This window comes from Egretta garzetta, unplaced genomic scaffold (assembly GCF_000687185.1).
Source record: "Egretta garzetta isolate BGI_Z169 unplaced genomic scaffold, ASM68718v1 scaffold79, whole genome shotgun sequence".
Taxonomy (NCBI): Eukaryota; Metazoa; Chordata; class Aves; order Pelecaniformes; family Ardeidae; genus Egretta; species Egretta garzetta.
This window is the reverse complement of record NW_009260791.1, coordinates 771258-793205: the sequence shown is the minus strand read 5'-3', so window position 1 is coordinate 793205 and position 21948 is coordinate 771258. Positions and strand designations below refer to the sequence as shown.

Genomic DNA, 21948 nt, shown 5'->3' with positions numbered 1-21948 from the left:
ATTATGCTTTCCATTCTGCAAGAGCAGACTGCAGTAATGATCTACATTGCAGCAGTTTTGAGGCATGCTCACAAACTATGTGATGAGATTATATATAACGACAGCCAGGTAAATTTGCATGGCATGCACTGATTCCAGAGTTTTGGAGGGTGTCAGTTGGTGATAAGTGCATTCCTATGTGTGGGCTTTGATTCTCAGCGATTTTCACTCATGGCTTCAGTACGCCGTAGGACTAAAACCCCCAATATCTCATTATATCTCTTTAAGGGGAGAAGTTTTGGGAACAAGAAATCATTTAGGTTTATGTTTTGTTTGTGGTATATCCTACAGTATATTAATTTTTATTTACTTTGCCTTTTATTATGGAGGATACTACAGGAAAAGCATGAGTCTGATCTAATCATAGCTAAGCTTCCATAGTTTAATCCTTTTATATTGATAAAGTATACAACCCTCTAGGTTCATCCACCTCCCTTCATCATTGCAGTGTGAATTCCTTTCCCTTCAGGTCAGGTGAACTTGGTCATGCCACTCAGACTCTGGGAGAAGATACATTTGTACTCTGGAGAACTAACCCAGCTGCACTAATTCTGCAAAAAATTTTATATGTGATGTGGTATGAAGAAGATGCCATGTGCTGATGGGCCTGGCCTGCTGAGGCAGAACTCATTTTAACCTCAGCCCTGCAACGAGCTGTCAGCAGTGCCCATGCACCTCAGTACAGGAACTCCGGCTTGCAGCACGAGGTGCCATATCCTACGCGATGAGCTCGTCGTTTTTCACTACTTTCTCCATGAATTCCTAAAGAAATTTCTCAAATCAAAAAAAGGACCTGTCTTCCCTTGCTCACTCTTCCCATTCCCCCTTTTTCTTTTCACTGTCATTCTATTCTAATTTTTCTAATCCCCTTTACTTGCCTAGGCAAAAATGAAAAAAATCTGCTGAGAAAAGGATTTTCCCTTCAGGGTGATGCAGACTTCAAAAGAAAAATCAGTCATTTCGAGAGGAGAAAAAAAAGTTTAATCATCAAGAGCAATAATTACTTTCTAAATATTAGCATGGCAGATAAGGAGAGCAGAATTGAAATGGAAAGCAGAGCTTTCTCAGTTATTCATTATATTTGATTTGTAAGTTTGGAATTTCTAAGGACTTACTCTGTATTGCATCTCTATAATGTAGTTATCATAGCTGATAACGTATCGAGACAGTTATCAGTTCCAGTTCTTGTGTTTCTTCAGAGATAAAAGATGGCAGTTTGAAAAGTAATGGCCTTTTTTTTTCTCAGCTTGATCTCTTTACTTCCTTCTGTGCTCAGGCAAGGCTCATGCTTCTCCGTTTCCAGCCATTTTGTAGATGCTCTGCTTTGGATTCATTCAAGAGTATGTGGGGCTGATCCTTGAACTTCATTGCCTTTAAGCCACTAGAAATCCCTTCCTTAAGTATGGGTTTCCATTTTTTTGATAGTCTCTGAATACCAACCTAATTAAAACCGGTAGCAAACCCTGTTTACTATCTGACAGAACATGGTTAGCGGTATTCCTCTACTTGTGGAACTAAACTACTCCTAAACCTCTTCACACAAATATACCCACCATTTTGCTACAGCAGGATTGTTCTTCAAGTATTTTATAAAATAAATTCTCTCTCTGAGTTTGCTCAGTGCTGTTTCAAAGCATATCTGCTCATGTTGCAGAATGACTGGTAGGACTTGGCACAGGTACAGAGAAGGTTTTGAAGGACAAAGTTGTGAATGGGGAATCAGTCTTAGGAGAAGAGATTTGTTGCAATTTAACTTCCTTAGCTTGCATACTGAAGGAATAAAGGAGGTGCGATTGCGCTCTGAAACCGTATCATGTTTACAAAAAGGAGGCTGGGAAAATACTTATTTAAACTAAAGGGTTGCATGGCCCAAAATGGCCAGTACCAAACTGGGAATAAGCTATGGCTGGAAGTTAGAAATGGATTCCTATCCAAAAGGGAGTCCTCTGGATGAAAAAGTCCAGGAGCATAAATTTTTTGGTGGCTTTATATGATGTAGAGCTGAAGTAGCTGAGTACTAGCTCTTAGGCCTTCAGAGGTTCCTTCTTGGTTTTCTGTGATCTGTGTACATGATGAGTCTGCACCTACTGCCATTTTAGTACCGTATTAACGACAATATCGTAGAGATACAAGAGCACTGCTGTCTCACAGCTCTGCTGAGCTTCAGTGTGATGAATTGTCAGTTCTTAGGCGGCGCAGATGAGCAAGAGGCTCTTGCAAAAAGATGTAGAGCTCCCTGTGGCAGACAGTAGCAGACAACTCATTGATAAACATGCAACGTAAGACCTTTTGTTCATTTGGCTAGTCACATCATAGGAGGTCAAAGAGTCAGCCATTCCGCTTAAAGTGAAATTTCTCTTTCTGAACCAGAGAAGCAATCAACCATAAGGAAGAGAAAAGGTTTCTCCTAAATGCAACGCTCCAAAAATCCTATAAACTGGCTGCTGGTTGGGTTGAAGTGATAGGCACTCCTATTTTTACTAATAAGGAAGTATTTTATATTTATGATTCCATAAGCTTATAGCTCAGCTTCTGAAGGCTAGAAAGAGCAGAAGAAAAATCCTGAGCTCTTCAAAGATATCACTCGAGGCAAAACTCTCAATACTGACATTGGCTCTTACAGAAATGCATTTAAAATTATTAGCTGGATTTGCTAGTATAGCTGGATGTCTTGTTCAGTGGTATTTGGAGGTGAAACTTTGGAGGAGAATTTTGGAGCACTTAGGAGTTCAGCCAGTGTTGGTCTTCAGAGCTCCATTCCAGCTGGGGTGAATGGGAGAGGAAGGTGCTTGAAGTTTTATCTTTTCAAAAGTAAGATATTAGAGCTAGTCAGAGCACAAACAGGGAATTTGGGGCTTGGCTAGTCACATTATATGAGGACAAATTATCTCAATCATTAGGTAAAGATTAGGCAATACATTTAAGGTGCACATAAAGTGCAAAAGCTCCTAAAAAGGAGAAAAGACTGAGGTATCTTGACAACTCTAGTTACATGAGATGTAAACTCATCGGCCCGATGCTGTGCCCCTCAGCTGCAGAGTTTGTGGTTTGAAGTAGAGAGTGAAAAGTGATAGGCAAGGTACTGGGCACAGAATGGCCCATTAAATTATTTCTACTCAGACTCAGAAATGAGGCACAGAAAGTAATATGAAATTAAGCACTTTATTAGTATGGGTCAGATTTCGACATATGGTACTGATTCATCAGTTTAATCTGATCACTTTAGTCCTTAAAGTAATCAGAACAATGAGTAGTTTCTGGCCTTAAAGGTTGGGGATTTTTTTGAGAATTTTCCTTGTAGTGGGGAGCCTTCTACTCACTTCAGCCTGAGGAGGTTCACTGCAGGTCAGAAAGGGATGAAGGGGAAGACAGCGGAGTGGAACCTGAAGGATTTCCTCCCCTGAAGCTGCACGCAGGCAGCAAATTCCCAGCACTGCATGAAGTGCAGATGCAGGAGAAAAACTCATGCCACCATCTCCCCACATCTAGAATAGGGCTCTGGATAACCAGGGGAATAACACTACCCCACTCCATAGCTAGTGTATGATTTCTTATGTTTTCCTGTTTGGTGTCCAGCTGTGCCAACTTTGGTTTGAATTCGATGAGTGTAATGTACTGTACAGTGCTTAAGGACATACAAGCAACACTCACAAACAGAAGGAAAAAGAAGGAAGTTGCTCTGTCTGCAGTGCAGAATAGCGAAACAGGCATTATTTTTTACTCACTCTACCAGTGACATTTTAATTTATAAGCTAAGAATGCACTGATTGCTGGCTGCAAAAATTGGTTTGGTGTTCATCTGATTCAACCCATGTCAGAGTTTGAAAGTAATTATGATAGTGGAGTTGATAGGCAGGCAATTACATTTTGTTCTCTCTCTTTCTCTCTTTTTTTTCCCTGAAGTTGTTCTTGTCAGAAGGCCCTGCAAGCATAAGACTATAATCTTTGGCAGTGTTATTTTGTAAATTATTAAGGTATAGTCTCAGTTAGCGCTAAACCTGCACTAACTGCTTTCCTAAACTCAGCCTTTATTAGCGTCTTTGGAAATCTCCCAGGCTAACAATATTAAAGAATCCATGTTCAGGCAAACGGTCTTGTTCTGCCCATACTTGCTCCCCATCTTCAGTGATCTCGGCTATAGGTGTCGTTTTTGCTAAAGCTGTCTTCCTGCCATCACTCACATTACCCTCTGTTCGGTCGTGCTCTCTGCAAGGGGTCCCAGAGGGCGGGGTATGTTCTGTAAGGTGGAGGGAGTGGGAGGCTCGCTCATCACAGCAGGTTGCAAACAGGACACTGCTCCTGGAAGGAGATGCTGTAGGTTCTTGTTCTTATGCTCCTGATGTAGAGACATCCAGGAGGAAATCCCCTGCTTTTAAACTGTTCAGAAGCAGGGATGTCAAGCCTGGATCCTTTTTGCAGGGTTAACCCTTTCTGGGGGCTACACCCTCCAAGGTGTCCTGTCGGTGCTTTGCTGTTGTGCACATACTGAAATTGTCTGAAATGTCTAAATGTCTGAAATATAGGTGGAATTAAAGAAAAGATTATTATCTGAAAACTGATACTTCGCTATAATTTTTTTTCTGAGATGGTTTTTAGATGATATTTGGGGTTGTTCCAACATAGAACAAAAGCTAATGCTTTAGCATCATAATTTATCATAAAACTGAGCTGTTATTCCCTTGTCTGCTGTACTAAATATGTTGCTCATTTGCCTAAACAGCAGTACTTGGAACAGGGTCTCTTTCATCCTGTTGGTACCGCAGTATCTAAATAATGGGATCTTGATCTGATTAGAGGCTGTGGGTAATATCATTATTGTTAAAATTCAGGTAATAGCTCTTGTATCTTCACATATAAGCTTTATGTTTTCCGATAATGTGGAATTTAAAGAAATCTTCGCCTCCCCGCCCCCCAAATTAAAAAGCCTGTGTTTGAGTCAAGATCAGTATCTTTGCTGGTATGAAAGAACCACTTAGCTTTCCTCAGAGTCTAAAAGAAGAAAGGGTGGCAGAGAAAAACAGGAGTGATATTGAAACTAGGAGACCAAAGCCAATGAGCTTCAGTACAGGAGGGAGAGGCACATGAGGAATGGGAAGGCTCTGACAGCTCTGGGCTGAAGATGGGAACGCTGAGTGGGAGATGGAGACTAAAGTCTCCCTTTAACATTTTTTTCTTTAGATCCTAGCTAGAAAGCAAATCGTAGCACAGGGAGAGAGGTACGTGACATCTGTGAAAGGTATCTGTCTCCCTTCCAAACTTGTCTTGTCTATTATCCATTTATTTCATTTGTTCACTCCTGGTATATTTTTCTCTCTCCTGCTGTAGCGGATGAGAAATTATATTTGCTGTAAATCAGTGGCAAGGCATGGAATTGTATAGGAGCTGTGTTTTCATTTATGTCCTTTACATTCACATGTTATACAGGATTTAAAGAAACCATGACTGTAGAACATTATAGGTTATATGCTTTCAGGACAATGACATCTCTTCCTTCTGCAAAGATTTGCCTACTGGTATTTAGTTAATAGCTTCTCTCCCAGGTTTCTGAAGACTGTGTTTCACATCATAGAATCAGATTCCATGGTTTGCTTGGGGCTATGGTTCTTGGATTTATTTGTGTGCATTCTTTTTGTCCTTACTAACTTTAAACCAGAGCAGTTTCCTCAAAAATGTTTTGTCACTGATACCCAGTGGAGAGTAGCGTTCACTCCAGAGTGAAACGTCACAATCACCCTAAATGATACGAATGGTTTGAGGAGAAGAGATTACTGTGGGCAAACATATGCCATAGTTTTTCCCTTTTCAACTGTCTGTTGGGCCATAAAGTACAGCTGAGGTTTTCTATAAAGTTCAGAGCTATTCTCATCTTCTAATTTAGTTCAGGCAGCATTTTGACGTTGTATTTAAGCCTGATTCACTTTACAACATACATGATATAAAGAGCACTTACCAGCAAAAAGAGATAAGGAAAGAGGTTGGAGCAGATTCTACAGTTTGTCCCCACTTCTGGAATGTATAGGTTCCATGTTTCCAATTTAAATATTGTATCTTCTCTCTGGTACTGCTCTTGTGTGCATCAGTAGGATTGCTCCAGTCTGTTTTGAATGATGCCACATAGCAGTGCGTTGCTTCTGCCTCCTGACATGGTGAACCTGACAGGCGTCCCTTGGGCTTGCTCAGGTGCCTTCTGCAACATCAGAAATGTGTCAGCTCATTGGACTTCGAATGACTGAGAAATGCAGCATCCTCCCAAATGCTTTATCACTTCTTTGTAGATCCCACTGCCATGCACAATTCAAAGGATGACATTCTGAAGTATCTCAAGAATCAATAAATTCCTGCTGTTATAGGGCATTTAATTGAAAAATGTCAGAAATTGAGGCCATAACAGAAGAAATGCATTACTGGGCACTGGTTTATGTATGTGTTTAACTACACTGAACACTGAAAATGACTTTCTGTGCTGACAAATGGTCAGATTTGGTTGCTTTTGGAAATGTATTCACATTCAAGAAGGCAAAGCAAATTTAGAAATTATTAGGAAAAAAAAACAAACTGAAAATATCATTGTGCCACTGTGTAAATCTGTGTTGTGCTTTGCCTTCTGCACTGCACTCAGTTTTGGCCATCAGCTCTCAAAACCTGATCTGTGACAACTCAAAAAAGCTGCAGAAAAGATTAGTAGGGATGATCAAGGATATGGAATGGTTTCCACATGAGGAGAGGTTAAATAGGCTGGCATTCTTCAGGCTGAAAAATTGGTAACCAAACGGTAATAACAGAGGTCTCTCAAATCAAAATGGTGCAGAGAAATTGTGACTGGGGAATGACTGCTTGCCATTTCCCATGCAACAAAGACTGAGGAGTGAAATAAAGCAGCAGCAGGCTGAGAACAAACAGGAGGGAGTACTTTTACACAAAATGTGGAATTCGCTGCCACACAATATTGTAGAAAAAAATATAAATAGATTTTTAAAAGCTAATATGCCAGTTTGTGGTAGAAAAGCCCATTAAGAACTATGAAATACAAAATCTATGCAGCATAAAGATGCAGGTATAACCACTTCCTAACTGATGCTTGCCACTCCAATTAGCGTATGTGAGAGAAAAGTACTTCTGCATGTTTCTCTTGTGTTTACCCTTTCTCTGTGAACAAATATAAACAACTGGCTAATGCCAGAGGCAGGAATCAAGGCTTAGATGGAGTTTGAGCTAGCATGACTACAATTACGTTCTGGTTTTACATGTTCTTAATGCGTAGTCATTACAAGTATATATTTGCATTTGGAGCACTTGCATCTGTGACTTCGTATGGACGGATACCAGACATATCTTCAGGCATTTTAAAGAGGCTGAAAAAGGCAAAAATGAAATATGAGAAACATCACTAGATAAATCAAGAAGTAGGTAGTGAACCTCCAAGTCTTTCTAGAAAATTCACATTGCAGGAATTCCCTCCTAAATGGGAAGGCCTTTTTCTGTAAATTGCATCAATATTTCATTAATTAAATTCATTTTTCTTTCTGTCTTACTTTTGTTTTGTTTAATTAGGATATAGTCATTTACAGCCAAACCTCTGTTCAGCTGCTATAAAATATTCATTTCCAGTTGCAGCTGGATAATGAAACAGTATCCTGCAGCCCATTCAAACTGTTGCAGAGCAAGGCAAATCACCAAAGGGAAGGGAATAAATGCATTTTTTTAAAAAAAAAAAACAACAAACCACAATGGACTTAAACGTGCTCAGTGCAAACTGGTTTCAGGCAAAGGGAAAGGCTGCCAGCAAAAAAGCAATTTATGTAATACATTGGCAAGGAGGTGGGAAGCCAGTGAATAGAACTTAATGAGTTGACAGCTGTCGAGAGCTCCATGGTGTCAGCTTGTAGCATTTGTTTCGATCATTTGCACATTGTGGGTAAGTGGGAGACTTAGGTACAAGGGATATCCTGGGACCAGCCAGGCAATTTGTTCCACTACCTGTGAGGTGCTGAGGTTCAAAGCCCCCTGGTGTAGAGGTTACAGAGCATTGCTCTGCACCTGGTGGAAAAGCTGCGCTTTGGCTGCAGCAAGGTTGGCTTCCTGACGGGGTAGTTCACCGCGGCAGGGCTGGTTTTTTGAGAATCGTTTGCTGTCGGTGATGAACGGTGTTAAGCTCTGCTGCTGTTTATTTCTGTAAATGTGCACTGCAGGTTTTCTCCGCTGATGAGGAGAATTTGCAGAAAGTTCCTTTTCTTCTTACACAGGAGTCCCAGTCTGTAGGACTGTGCAGTCATTTCCAGTACTTTATTTCATTTCAGCAACGTTAAAGAAAGCGGAGCACTTCTTTGGTCCCTCCTACCTCAGTGCCACATAACAGTTTGTTACAGTCCATGTGGGAGTTCCACTCTGACCGTGTGAGTCTTTCTGCTCACAAAATATGAAAAATTGGATACAGTCACTGTCTCTTCCTTCTGATGCTTTACACAGCACTCTCCTCCAAGTATTCTCGCAGCAGCTTATAAACATTTGCTTCCAAGAGGTACAGGTGCATCTTTACTACCTTAAAAATGAAGCCATGGTTTGCTGACAGGTTAAATTCCCTGTCAAGGGTGATTGCAAATCAGTGGCAGAGGTGTCCTGGCACTCAGCTCTTCTGCATAATTCTGTGTAAAACGGGACACCAGACTAGGGGAAAATAATGGACCCTTCCAAACTCGAGATCTCTGAATCCAAAAGAACCCCCATTGACTGCAATGTTTTTCCTACAAATTCCTGACTATATGCCTACTAACAAGTGTGGAGACAGTTACAGGATTCTTTAAAAACTGTTTTGCTGTCTGAAGCATTTTGGAGTAACACGGCGCTGTAATCCGAAGTTCTGTAAACGTCACTGCAGTGTCCCAGAGTGCAAAAAAGCACATGCTTTGATTTTACATGCTGCTGCCAGTCAAAAGCCTGATATGGATAGAACTGTGCCAACTCTTGTGAGCTTAGCTCGTGATGCTCAGAGGTGGTGTAACTGCAGGCAAGCCCCTTCTTCTGTCAGCATTGCTGGATCTAAAGGGAGCAGCTCTGCCCACTTGGATGTGCTGGCATGGCTGTAATGCCAGCAAGCTCTCTAATGTGAGTAGTGCCTAAGTCTGAAAATTAAGCGGTAAAAATGCCAGAAGACACCACCTTTCCCTGTCAGTGGCATTTATGACTTGTTTCTGGAGAGCACAAGTGAAGCTACAGTAATGATACCATAGAGAAAGGAATTTTAAGGGAAAGTAAACTTGTTACCTCCCCAAAGAGACTAGAGACATACCAACATCCCAAAGCTGTACCTATAGCTGTTATAGCAAGGAAACACCAAATCTTAGAACAAGGGTGGTCTGATTCTTTCTGCTTTGTTTAATTCTTGTTAAAAGGCCAAAACTGATGTATTAAGAAACCTATGTGCACACATTTATCTTTCTATTCAGGGACTGTGGTACTTCAGGTATGGGGACAAATACCTCTTGCTACATTTTGGCTCTGCCCTGGTCAAGCTGTCCTGTTTCAATGTGTTGCTAAGACTGAGGTTAAATTTTCTGTGGGCTAATACTTGCTGTCCGTAGTCTGGAAGGCCTGAGTATCTCTGTATGTTACTAACGGCTTTTAGTGGGCATTGCATGAAATCAGGCATAGTTTCTTTTGTGATTTCCACTGTTGTCAACACTATAATTAGAATGTATGAGAGAAAGACTATCAGCGTGCTACCTTGAAATGATAAGTGTCTCACTCAAATTCATTATGCAGAAGCTTCTTCGTTTCATACTGGACATGAATTTCATGCTATCTTACAATCCTTACGAGAGGTTATTAATGTCAAAAATGTTACACTACAACAAATCTGAGTTTAGAGGCAAGTTTACTGACAGTGGAAGAAGTATTCTCATGAATTTAGAGTTCATGTCTTCTCCTCTGACAATGTTCCTTTGGATACTTCTTTCCCAGCGTCTCCCAGCTTTGGCCGTGGAAATCTGAAGGACGCAAGAGAGAAACCATGTAGTACTTGATGCCTTGATAGACAGAATTGCAGAGAAACAGAAAGCCTCTTCACTGGGTGTGGGGTGGGTTTGGTTTTTTCCCTTTAAACAGGTAGAAGTATAGATGATCTCAGCATGTTCCCGGTGGTGTTTAAAGCTGCCTGAATTCCTTTGTCTAGCGCTCTCGCTCAGTAAGTGCATTCCAGCTGAGCATCTATTGGGCCATTAAAGCTAACTTTGTTCCTTTTTTTCATTTTACACAAACACAAAAGATTGATTTGCCTTTACTACAGTTAATCAAACTCAATAGAGAGCTAAACAAATAAGCAAGGAAAATGGCCTTCTTATCCATCACGGAGAGCAAATGTTCTGATTAGGCAAGGGCTGCAGAGAAACCCAGCAGGGATAAGTGTTCACCATGTTTGTTGTATATGGGAGTCTGCCTACCCAATGGCAGAATTTTGTTGCATGACAACTGTTTGCAGCTTGGACCACTTGATGTGGCATTTAAGCAAAGTTCAGTTCAAATTTAATGGGATCCCAGGAGGCATTTGTTATGTTCAGCAGCTCAGGAGGTTGAAGTTTACCTGGCTTCATCAATACTTGATGGACCGAGTATGTTTTTTCACCTGATGGGTATATGTTTGATGGGAGCATTTTGTAGATCTCTTTTCTTGTTTAAGTCAAGATTAGAGAAGAATGGGCAAACTTCTGTCTCTAACTTACCTAAGTTTTCCCCCATGATTCCTGTTGGTGGGGCTGATGTGGCTTGTTCATTTACCTTTTTGTTACCTGGTTTTTGCCGACATGTGGTGTGCAGTCAGTTCCCTATCCCCCAGTAAAGTTGTTAGTCTATTCACATATCAAAAAGGAAGAAAAAAGGCTGATAGAAAAACATTATTTTTAAGCATCAGATGTTTGGCAGAGGTGGTCCTGGACAGAATAATGTCTAGGACTGTATAACTTCATTTTTATTAGATTTGACCCTGATAATGTTAATATGTTAGTATGTTAGTAAGTGAATGGCAATAGATACCTTTTGTTGTGTATACAGATATTCCTGTACTAGCTACTGGCAATCATTTATACCCTATATTAAGAGAGGAAGGACTTGTGGTTAAGAGTCTGTTGCTGTTCCTGGGAAATCTGTGTTCTAACAAAGCTACCTTTGTGACCTTCTTTGTGTTTATGAACTTTCTTATTGTTTATAAACTAAAACTCTTTATGGCCCCCTTTTAGCAGGTATGCTGTGTATATGCGTAAATACAGGTGTTTAGTGGCAATTTTCCTTTGTTAACTGTTCTGTATATATGTTATTCAGGGAGCAGTTCGAGGTGCTGATGTGTACCTAGTGGGCCAGGGTTTATTCTGCATCTATTTATTCTGTATTATATTTATTCTACATTTAAATGTGTGGGGAGCCCCCTTCCCCTTGTGAGTTAATGTGTGAATCCTGTGAGTAGCAGTATTTAAATGCCATTTTTTAAGTGTGTGTTAATGTTTGGAGAGAAAGATGAATATTTGTATGGAAAGAGTAGTCTACATTAATGCAAATATTCAGAGTTAATCTTATTGGACTCAGAGGTACTTACAATAATTGCAGAAGTTGTTTTAAGGTGCATTTATTCAGAGTGATTATATTTATTGTTACTTTATGAATAACATACCCTGTCACATTAGATTTTAAGTGCCACGGTTTGGACCACAGAACAGGGTATTTTCTCCTTTATGAATTTTACCATTACATACACCAACTTTTTGTGGCCTACGTAACAATGAGTAACAGAAATTACGAGAGAAGCAGGGGAGGAGACAAAGAACTCCCCAAGTTAAGAAAATGACTGCAATTACTGCGCATCCCCTGGGGCGCTTACCAACTGTTTCCCATTTGATACTGGGAGGGATGCTGTGGGCTGGCGTGGCACTTCGGCTTTTGCAGATTGGGTGCAACCTATTAAGCCGTACTGTCACTTGCCATCAGTGATAAATATGTGAACGTGCTCAGGTTTTCTCCAACAAAAGATGTCTGCGGGGACAAGGTCTCCTGTATATCTAATTTCTCATTAAGCCTCATTTGTAAGAGATTACGAGGTCCCAACACTAGGTACTATGGCAGTAGGAGTACTGCTTTAAAAATAGAAACAGGACTTATGTGGGTTTATTAATGAACACATAAATAGAAATGCCGGTTAAATTGCATGTGTGACAGCCTTTTTGCTACATAGTAACCTTACTTTACTGATTTGTTTCTTTTAAAGCATGTATTAGGGGAGAGTGCAACATGGTGTGCAGATTTTGAGGCTTAAGAGATTGTCATTAAAGCTACTGTGCTGTACTTAGTTATTTATTTCTTGCTCGGAGTGATCCAATCAATAACAGAACAAAATCAAATACAACTCCCTCCCCTCCATGGAAGAAAAGACAAGCTAAATAAAGATGTCCAGGAGAAAATGCCAGCAAACGACATATTGATTTCCAGCAAAGGACCAAAGTGTAAATGAAAAATATTCTTCTGACACAGTTATTAAGTGCAAGCTAGCACGCAAAGAAAACCCATTTACTCTTACTAGAGGCTGAGTCTTCAAAGGGCAGCTGATTCATCTCAGATCATTTGAGTCTCTAACTTTCTGAAGCATAGGCTTCCCTTTACTAAATGTAAAGGATTTTTCTTTACTTAGGCTTTGCTTTGAGAATGTTAAATGTTTACTACAATTCTGATTGTATGCCAAGTAAGCAGAGAAGTTGTTTTCTCCCCTTTTTATAGCAGTATTAACAGAAGCATGAGGAAAGGAGGCAATTTTCCTGACGTCAGACAGTGAATTTATGACAGTATCAGGAATATGAAATCAAGCAACATGAAAGCTCTGAGTCAATGTCCTTGGCAATTTGGACTGGGGCAATATAAGAAGTTACTGCTCCCCAGCGGTCTGTCTTGCCCTTCTGCTGGCAAGGCAGATAGTGTGTTTGTTTTTCAGCAAGTGCAGTTCCATAGCCCAGCAAATTAATAAAATTATTTCTGTGGCAGTTTAAGTTAATACATCAGACTGTGCACATCAGCAACTCGGGTCCACACCAGCAGGATGCTAATTTCTGGCAATAGGCTGTGGCTTTTTCCTACATACCCCTGAAAATTTTTATTCAGCTTTTGCTTCCCATGTCCTGCTTATGCAGATGCTGAGGAGAAGGGGAGGTTGCAGCCCGTGCTGCCCAGTGCATTTGGCTGGTGGTCAGTTCTTCAGAGGGGGGATCATGACGCACAGGAGACCACTCTGAAATTATTTTCAGAGCATTTCCTAAAAGAAATGTCTTCTGTTTGAAGACTCTTGGACAAGCATTGGGAAACAACACTGTGTAAATTAGTGTGATTTTCATAAAGTCCTGAGCAGTGCCTGAATTTCAGCAGTTTTGTCCTTCCGGCAGCTCTCACTGATTTCAGGGTGAGAGTTGTGGTAAATTCAGCTGTAATGGCTTAATTTTTAGGATTAAGCTATTTAGATAATTTAGGTAATGGTGGTACATGTAGTGTACCTTTCTTCTGGAGTTTTCCCCAGCATCACCACCATCTGCATAACTGGGATTATGCTTAAAACATGCTGATGGTTTCTGTTTCAACTGACAGATTTGTTTAAATAAGAAATAAAAATATAATAGGGAAGGGAAAACAGCTGTATCAAATGCTGAAAAGGACACTCAGTGTGAAAATTCTTCCTGTGTGATTACTCTGAGCGGCACTATACTCAAATAATGACTTCAATGTAGAAATGCACAACTTTCATCTTCAAGGTGCTTCTTTGGAAGCAGGCAAATGCCTGTGGAAAGGAGCAGTAGGTTGATAAGGGTGGGGAAAAGATTGTCTTCTCATGCCAAACCTGTATCTTTTGTGTTTAAGCCAAGAAATTATATTTCACAGTCCAGTCCAAAACTCTTGCAAATCTTGAGTGTTACATTGAATAGTTTGGAAAAGACTTGCCATTTGATCCTTTACCGCATCAAGATGAAAGGAGCACTGTTCTATTGGGAAATAAACAGAAAAGCAAGTGACTCTGTGTGCATATGTAATCAATAAACAACCAATCTAGATTCCCAGAGATGAAATTTTATTTAGCTCCTAAATAGTATGTAATTTCTTCAGGCCAAGAAATAAATTGAAAGGATTTAGAAGGATTTGCTTATCAGCAGAACACCACGTAGCATTACATTCCTCCTGCTTTTGGGAAGGTACATTGAAGTTGGGTTAAGCTGCTGTGGTTCAATACTTCTCTTTCCCCTGTCAGGGTGCCTTGAACAACAGACGGATTAATCCTCCCCACTTCCCTTTCTCCCCTCTTTGCCCTCCCTCCTCTTTCTCTCCCTGCTCACACCCTCACAACATCACCACCCTTTCCACTGCCAGCAGACAGAGACAAAAGGCAGAAACATGATTTTGCCCCATTGTCTTTGCACAGTTTAGGCACAGAACAAAGTCCCTGAAATTTGGCATGAAACCTGGTCAAGAAGAGTCAGGCTTTACAATCTTAATGAACTATTGATTCTGTTGACACAGGCTTTTGGTTTTCAAAGGACTAATTCAGCTTTCAAGACTTTTTAAACATGACTGCCCATGACTCTGGATTGACACACAATTGAGGGGATTATTTTTTGCTTTTTCTTACTTAACTGGCTAGTTACTTAATCTCTTGTCTGTTGTAGTAATGGACAAATGGCTGATTTTGTTAAGGGGTAGCTCTCTCATGATCCCTTACTTAATGATATAATTTGACAGCAAATCAGCTTTTATGTCCAGCCAGGAACATGCAGCTGGGAAATGCACTTTTGCTGGGCTGCTGTTGAAGGGTACACGCCTGCTGGTTCCCTACCAGCTCCTGGCCAGTCAGGGTCCTGGGAACATAAGGACGGATTTGTTCCCATGGTCTGAACAGGTCTAAAGTAGTGATATCTTCTTGCTCCAAGTACAACCAGCTGAAGGGTTGTGCTGGATAGCTTTACCGATTGCTTTGCAATGACAGAGAGAAATGCATGATGATGTGTTTATATTACATAGTGATGGAGAGGATGCAAATACCAAATTGATTTAGAATGAATTAGATTGGACTGAAGATAGATGGGGCGAGTTCTTCCCCACTAGGGCGTATACACTAATGGTATTCATACCTGAAAGGCTTGGGCAACTGCTTAATCTCAGTACTGGTAGTTTCTAGTATTTCCTTGGGAGGCCTCTCCGTAGTTAATAAAGATCACTATTGAGATTTTTCTTTATGAAAGTCATCCTAATTTTTTTTTTTTGACTTAATTTTATCCACTACTTTTTTTAAGCACCCTAACTTCCTGATGTTTACTACATCCTTGTGACACCTGTAAGCATTTATCATACCTTTTAAGGTCCTTGTTAAGTCAAGCTCTGATGTTTAGTTTTGCTAAGCCTGTCTCATTCATACATCTCTCCAGTTCTTTCAGCTTTTCAGTGGCTCTTCTCTGAATTGCCTCCAATTATTAAATCTTGCTAAATCTTTTGGCATTGAATTGTCTGAAACTAAACATAATGAGCTATGCTCTCGTGCTTTAAATTGTTGTAGTCTGGTTGAAATCAATGCCAATTTAAACCAACAGAGGATTTGGCCCTCTTGTTTTTGTATTCACCTCAAATGAGCTGAATGAAGAAAAGTTTCATGTTCTGTGATGGGTTGCCTCTGTAGAGGCAGACACAACCTCAGCACCAGTGTGTGGGGGTGCAAAGGGCTTGCACATCTTTGTGGCTGTGGCTGTGCCATGATAATGTACTATCCAGTGCTAATGAGTTGGAGAGGATTAACACCCTTTAAAAGTTTATACAGTCCCAAATTGCAGCTTCTTTTATAATACCTCATTATGATTTTTGCAACATTTCTAATATTTTCCCATTCGTATGCAGATTCTTTCTATCTGTATGTAGTAGCTTGAATTTGTCCAGGCTGAGTCTCTCAGGTCTGCTATACTGTAATGAACGCCAGGGTATTTTGCAAATAAAGATTAAATAGAAAGTGAGAAACAAATATAAGGTGTAGAAAGGACAGATGAAGGATTCCCATTTAATTGGAACAGTGTGAACAGAATACAAGTCCTTTAGAAAGCCCAGTTACTATAGTACAAAAAGTTGAGGTATTCAAGCTAGAAATAACACCTGATGAGACAGACATTTCCTCTGCTGTCTTCTTTTGGCAAAGCAGCAAATGCCTTGAGCCTGTTCTTTGCCAAGAAACATCTTGGTTTCTGGAAGACAGAACAGCACCACTAGCATTTTGCGATTCTGGGGGAGCACTCAACTGTATGCATTTTTGCATAGAAGACAGTACATTGTCCAGATTCCATAATAAATTTGAGATATTTAGAAAGCAGCATGGGAGCAGTGGAGGGAGTCAAGTGGTTGGATTTAAGAAGTTTTCAGCTCTTGAGTTTCAGCTCTACGTTTTAGGTGTGAAAGGCCTGCTCAGATTAATAAAACTGTATTTCTCCACTGTTGGGAAGATACTTGTGCCTGGCATTTTGTGGTGGTCATATTTCAAGAAGGATTGTAAATTGTGGTTCCTTGGTGGCAGAGAGATTTACACTTCTCTTGCAGCAAAGCATTAAGTGTTGCTTTTCAAATAATGGTGTTGAATTGGAAGTAATGTGTACAGTGTACAGAAGACTTTCAAGTAAAAGGCAAATAGGAAAATTGAATCCTGCTTTACCAAGTGAAGCAACTGCCAGGTATGTACTTCTGGAGGAATTTGTCTGGGCTTTGAATTTATGAGTCCTTGTCTTTTCTCTCCCACTGGAAGTGAGAACTCCATCATTCTTGGGTGCGTTATTTATAATTCCATAAAGCTGTTCTGTGACAGGACTTATTTTACCCAGCATGCTTAATCTTTCTCAAATAATGGTGCACCCAAAAAGCAAGGTGTCAAAAAAATTTTGTGGTCGGGAAAAGGAAGATTCAGCACCTGCCATTTTGTGTAGAACAAAGGAGCAAAGGTTGTGGATCTGGCACATAAATTAGGGCTTTGGGCACTTGGAAGGATTGGACAGGAATGGAGTCATCTTGACCAGGCCTTGCCGTGCCATCCCAACTTTCCTTACGCTTTACATCCCACACCAGTGTGTACAGTGTAATGAACAAAGATGTAGAACCATCACTGTGGCGAGATTGAAGAGGCCCTTAGAGTGAATAATTAGGAGGAGGTGATTACAGAACTAATAATTCATGGAAAGGAATGGGGAGCCAATTCAGTGAAATTGAAAGAATTTGAAGGTAAATATGCCCATAAATTCTCCAGGGTGGACTCAGAGTTTAGCACTTTCTCCTACCCCAGTTTTATTCCAAGGCAATTTCATTAAACACTAGAGAGAGGGCGAGAAAAAATAATAATAATATAAATGCCATAAAAAATCTTTCAGAGGAAGGAATAAAAAGGGTTCCTGCCAGAGAGAGATTTTATTGAAAGTTATTATAATACCTATCTTTAGTTTTATGGCCTTCAATACAGGGCCAAGTAATTTCAAAGCTGGGATTCTTTAAAAATGAAATACATATTTTAAAATAGCATAGTATGAATTATTATTTTTAATATAGAATTTAGCTAATATATGGAACAGAAAAATATTCTCTCTCTTGTGTTCTTTCCAATGAAAACACAAACATTGTTTCTGTCATAGCATATGGAGAAGTTTCATTACTACCATGTTGCCTGTACATAAGAATGTTTAGCATTTACCATCTCTAGATCACTGGGCAGACAGTAAAGAATTAATCCATTTACCTCCCCTGGGGCCAATGGACGAGCATAATCAGCCCCATTTCAGAAATGGAGTAGCTGTTTTTGCTTACTGCCTCACAGTGAGCCATCTCTGATGAGAAGAACTCATGTTGGTGGAGAGATTTCTGGGGTCGCTGCTCACTAGCCTCTCCTGTCTTGTGGAAGCAGCAAGTTTAATAATCACAGAGAAAATTCTCGGCTCCAGGAGCGTTTTAAAAGGTACAGATTCCAGTTACAAGAAGTTATGGTCTTCTGGAGTTTTCCTAGACTCTGTTTCTGTGATCAGGAATTTGCTGCTGTTTCTCACTGAAATAGCTTTGTTCCTCCGGGATGATTCAGATGTTGGTATCTGAGCAGAAGGTGCATGGAAAACCAATATGTGATGGAACTAGAAAATCAGTTAGTGATGAATTGTGATCGAAAGTACTGAGATTAAAAATACAAGATAGGAAATGGCAAGACAGATTAGTGTACTTATCTTTTCTGTGGTTTCTAGACATCTCGTTAATGACCTTGACTTAAGTCTAACACCACTTCTGGAGGTTTTTCTCTTTTTCTAACACTCATTTTTATACATACAAAATCAGCAGCATGGGACAAACAGCAATCACAGAGTAGAAAAAAAAATGGAATATCAGGGTAAATAACATGCAGTGGAAATGGGGGGAAAAGGACAGAGATTAATGGATAGAATCGAGTGTGGAGCCAGTCATGAAAAAGTGGAGATAGGGGTCGGGGTTGGCAGGGTTGGTGAGTACTGCACATCACACATTTGCATTTTTTTCTGAGTCTGGCTGACTGTGCCCTTCTCTGTTCAGAACCAGCACAAGCTGCATGAGGATTTTATAGAAGGAAATCTAGAACACGTGTCTATGAGTGCAGCATAAATATGTTGCACTTGCTGTCCTTAAGCTGCTTATTAGATGGGAAATTGATCAAGAAGGCAAACAAGGGCCAGGCTTCACGACTTTTCACCTCTTGCTCAGAACACAACTTGGCTTCAAAATTCTTCATGCCCCAATGCACGAGAGTGGCTGGGAGGCCACAGAGGCTCACCTTGCCCAGTGCCCTGCTGCTATCCCTGGACATGCATGGAGCCTTGGGGAGAGAGCCCTGAACAGGACAGTGCAAATAGTGATACTTCGGTCGTCAGTGTCTGTGGCACAGGGACTTCCCAAGCTAGGTATGGGGTATTTAATAGCTCTGAATGGATGTTTTTACCTTTAATTTGGCCAGTCACTTCCAAAATGCATCTAAACCTTCATTACCTACCAGTATCCTGTTGCAAGGAGTTCTCCAGTTTAAAAAAACAAAAAAACAAAAAAACAAAACACACAACAAAAAAAGCCCACTGTGTAAAGAAATATCACCTGTTTTTTTCTGGGCATGCTGCCTTCCTGGTTTCATATGATGCCCCAAATACGCAAGAGGAAAAAGAAAAATTATAAAGGAATTCCTTATTCTTTACAAATACCGAATCACATTGTCAGTTCAGTTGTATCTGATTCCAAGTTAATGTTGTGTGAAGCCCTTAGATATGAGCAAGTAAGTGGGTAAGTGGATAGGTATAGCAGTTGATAAATGACAACCACACATTGTTGTAATTTTAATGTTTATTTCCTACTCGAAGCAAATCATCACTATTCTTCTATGAGACCCTACATGTGAATTGCCAGATCTTCAACTAACAGCAAAATCCACATGTTCTAAATTCAGCCTGGAAATCAAGCCCAATTGCCAGGGTCTTAGCACTGCCTGAGCAAGGTCTTCTAGTAGTGATGGACAATTTATTCTTAATTCACAGTGCTATCCTACTTAAAAAAATTTCTTGCAGTATAGTTTTGTTGACTTATTGTGCTAAATTACTTTACAGTGGTGTAATTAAAAACTAATAACTTTCTACCCAGGGACAGCTGCATTTCACCGTTGGAGGTTGTGGTCACTGTTTTTATAATTTATAAAGTGATTTGGTGTCCTTCAGGATAAATAATGCTTTATAAAATATATGTTATAGGACCAGAAGAATTGTAGAAAGTAAATTTATATTTTGTGCATTCTTCCTTTCTTGACCTCTCACCGAACAGACGAACTTTTAAAGCCATTTTGTTTTAAGAGAGAAGTCACCAGGATTTCACAAGGGTTCTTCTGTTTTCTATGGTTGAAAGAAAACGCTAAAAACATGAGGGAAGGGAAACTGCCTTGTACATGTTACTTCCAGTTCCTTTTAATCTTGCCTCCCAATTGAGGTGAGACTGAGTAACATATGATAGGGATTCCCTTACTGTATGGCTTTTTTTTTTTACAGATACTCTATTTTTAGAATTTTTATTTACAGTCAACTGATCCTATTTTTCTTTCTTGGCTCAGTCTGGGCCACTGAAATCAAGAGTGAAGGAACGTCAGGTTCAATCTGATCTTTGTGACTGACTGCTCGGTTCTGGTTTTTTCCTTAGCTCAAATACAAACAGGGAGGGGGAGAGCAAGGACCTTCTGGCAGGGCGCAGAGGTATTTGCTAGCACTAGGACCATAGGAGGCTAAAGAAAAGGCTGAGGCCTCAGAACACGTATGGAAAGAGAAGAGAGAACGTGCAGCATGTTGGAGACAGCCATAGCAGATGTAGCAATGTAAATGAGACTTTATTTAAGCTGGAGAGTCTTTTTCGGGAATAAGGGTTTGGAAGGCTTGTTATGTTGTGAAATTCCCAGGAATATTCATCTGGACTACAAAAATGGAGTGTACTGAAATACAGCTGCCCTGCTCCTGAGGAGCTGAGATTTCAGCAATGCTTCCTGCCTGGTGAGGAACATTTTAGCTGGTTTGTTTCAGGAGTCATCCCACTGAGCCTACTGCTCAGCAGAATAGGCAGCTCTCAGCAAGAAGAGTTGTTATGGGAGACAATTTCAGCAGAAGCCATGGTCTGAGCCAGTGCTGCTGAGCTGGGGTAATTTTGTGCTGTGTGCAGGAACATTACAACCTGTGTCCAGAGGTTGCCACAGACTCTCCCTAATGGTCTGCATTACTAATTCAACTAATTGCAGCAATTACAGGCAGGAGATGCTGCTAGGAAGAGACACCAGTACGCTTCTCTCTAACATGCTGCAGTACATGCTGCTCATTAATTAGACCAGCAGCAAAAAAAAAGAAAAGAAAAAAGAAATAAAATATCACCAGCCAGAAATGCAAAGGAACTTGCTAAAACCTGTAAGGTCCATGAACAGTCACAGTTTGGTTTAAGCCTTTCAGAACCAGACTTTCCAGCCTGTCAGCCCAGTCACAGCCACGTCCCTGTTCACTTGGCAAGTAAGCAGGTGAGGCTGCGTGTTGGGCATACCTGACCCATGAAGCCATTCTTCATCGTGCAACAAAACGGGTTGCACAGATATTTACTATCTGTGTAAATACAAAGGATTGCCAACCCAAGAGCGGAGCAGGAATTACTTCTGCCTCAGAATGATGCATCTAGCAACACGGCAAAGAGTACTGCTAGCTGCCTGGGTGATGCATATTGTCTGGGTCGGTCCTGTATAGTTCTCTCTGCAGAAAGCGTGTTCAGCCTGACATGCCTTGTATGGTAGTGGTCTCAGTAGGTGCCTTATGCCTGGCCCTACCTGATATTGGTATTTATCGAGGAGCCCAGCGTGTTCCAACTGGACACATCTACTTTGGCTGTGGTAGGACGGTTTGCCAGCCAAGCAGGTGCCGTAGCCCGCGCTACTTACACTGTGTTCACCAGCACGGTTCGATCCGCCTGCTAACCCAAACAGCCCGGCGGGCGCACTGCACCTGGGCACACCTGAGACATTCAACAGCACAGGATAAGCACTGTTCCTGCGACAGGGGACTCCAGCTCCATGGAGGGCACATTTACACAGGCAGATCTGGAATACTTGGTACAAGTTAAATGTTTTAAAAGTTACAGTTCTGACTTCTGCAAAGCCTTTGACACGGTCCCCCACAACATCCTTCTCTCTAAATTGGAGAGCTATGGATTTGATGGGTGGACTGTTTGGTGGATAGGGAACTGGCTGGATGGTCACATCCAGAGGGTAGTGGTCAGTGGCTCGATGTCCAGATGGAGACCGGTGACAGGTGGTGTCCCTCAGGGGTCCGTACTGGGACCGGTGCTGTTTAATGTTTTCATCAATGA

The 21948-nt window shown here is 40.8% G+C and overlaps 1 protein-coding gene across 7 annotated transcripts in view; it reads left to right on the top strand.

The window, feature by feature from the left end:
• The window catches only part of NRXN3 (neurexin 3), a 982535-nt gene that overhangs the window by 916072 nt on the left and 44515 nt on the right, over positions 1-21948 (top strand). The window lies entirely within an intron of this gene.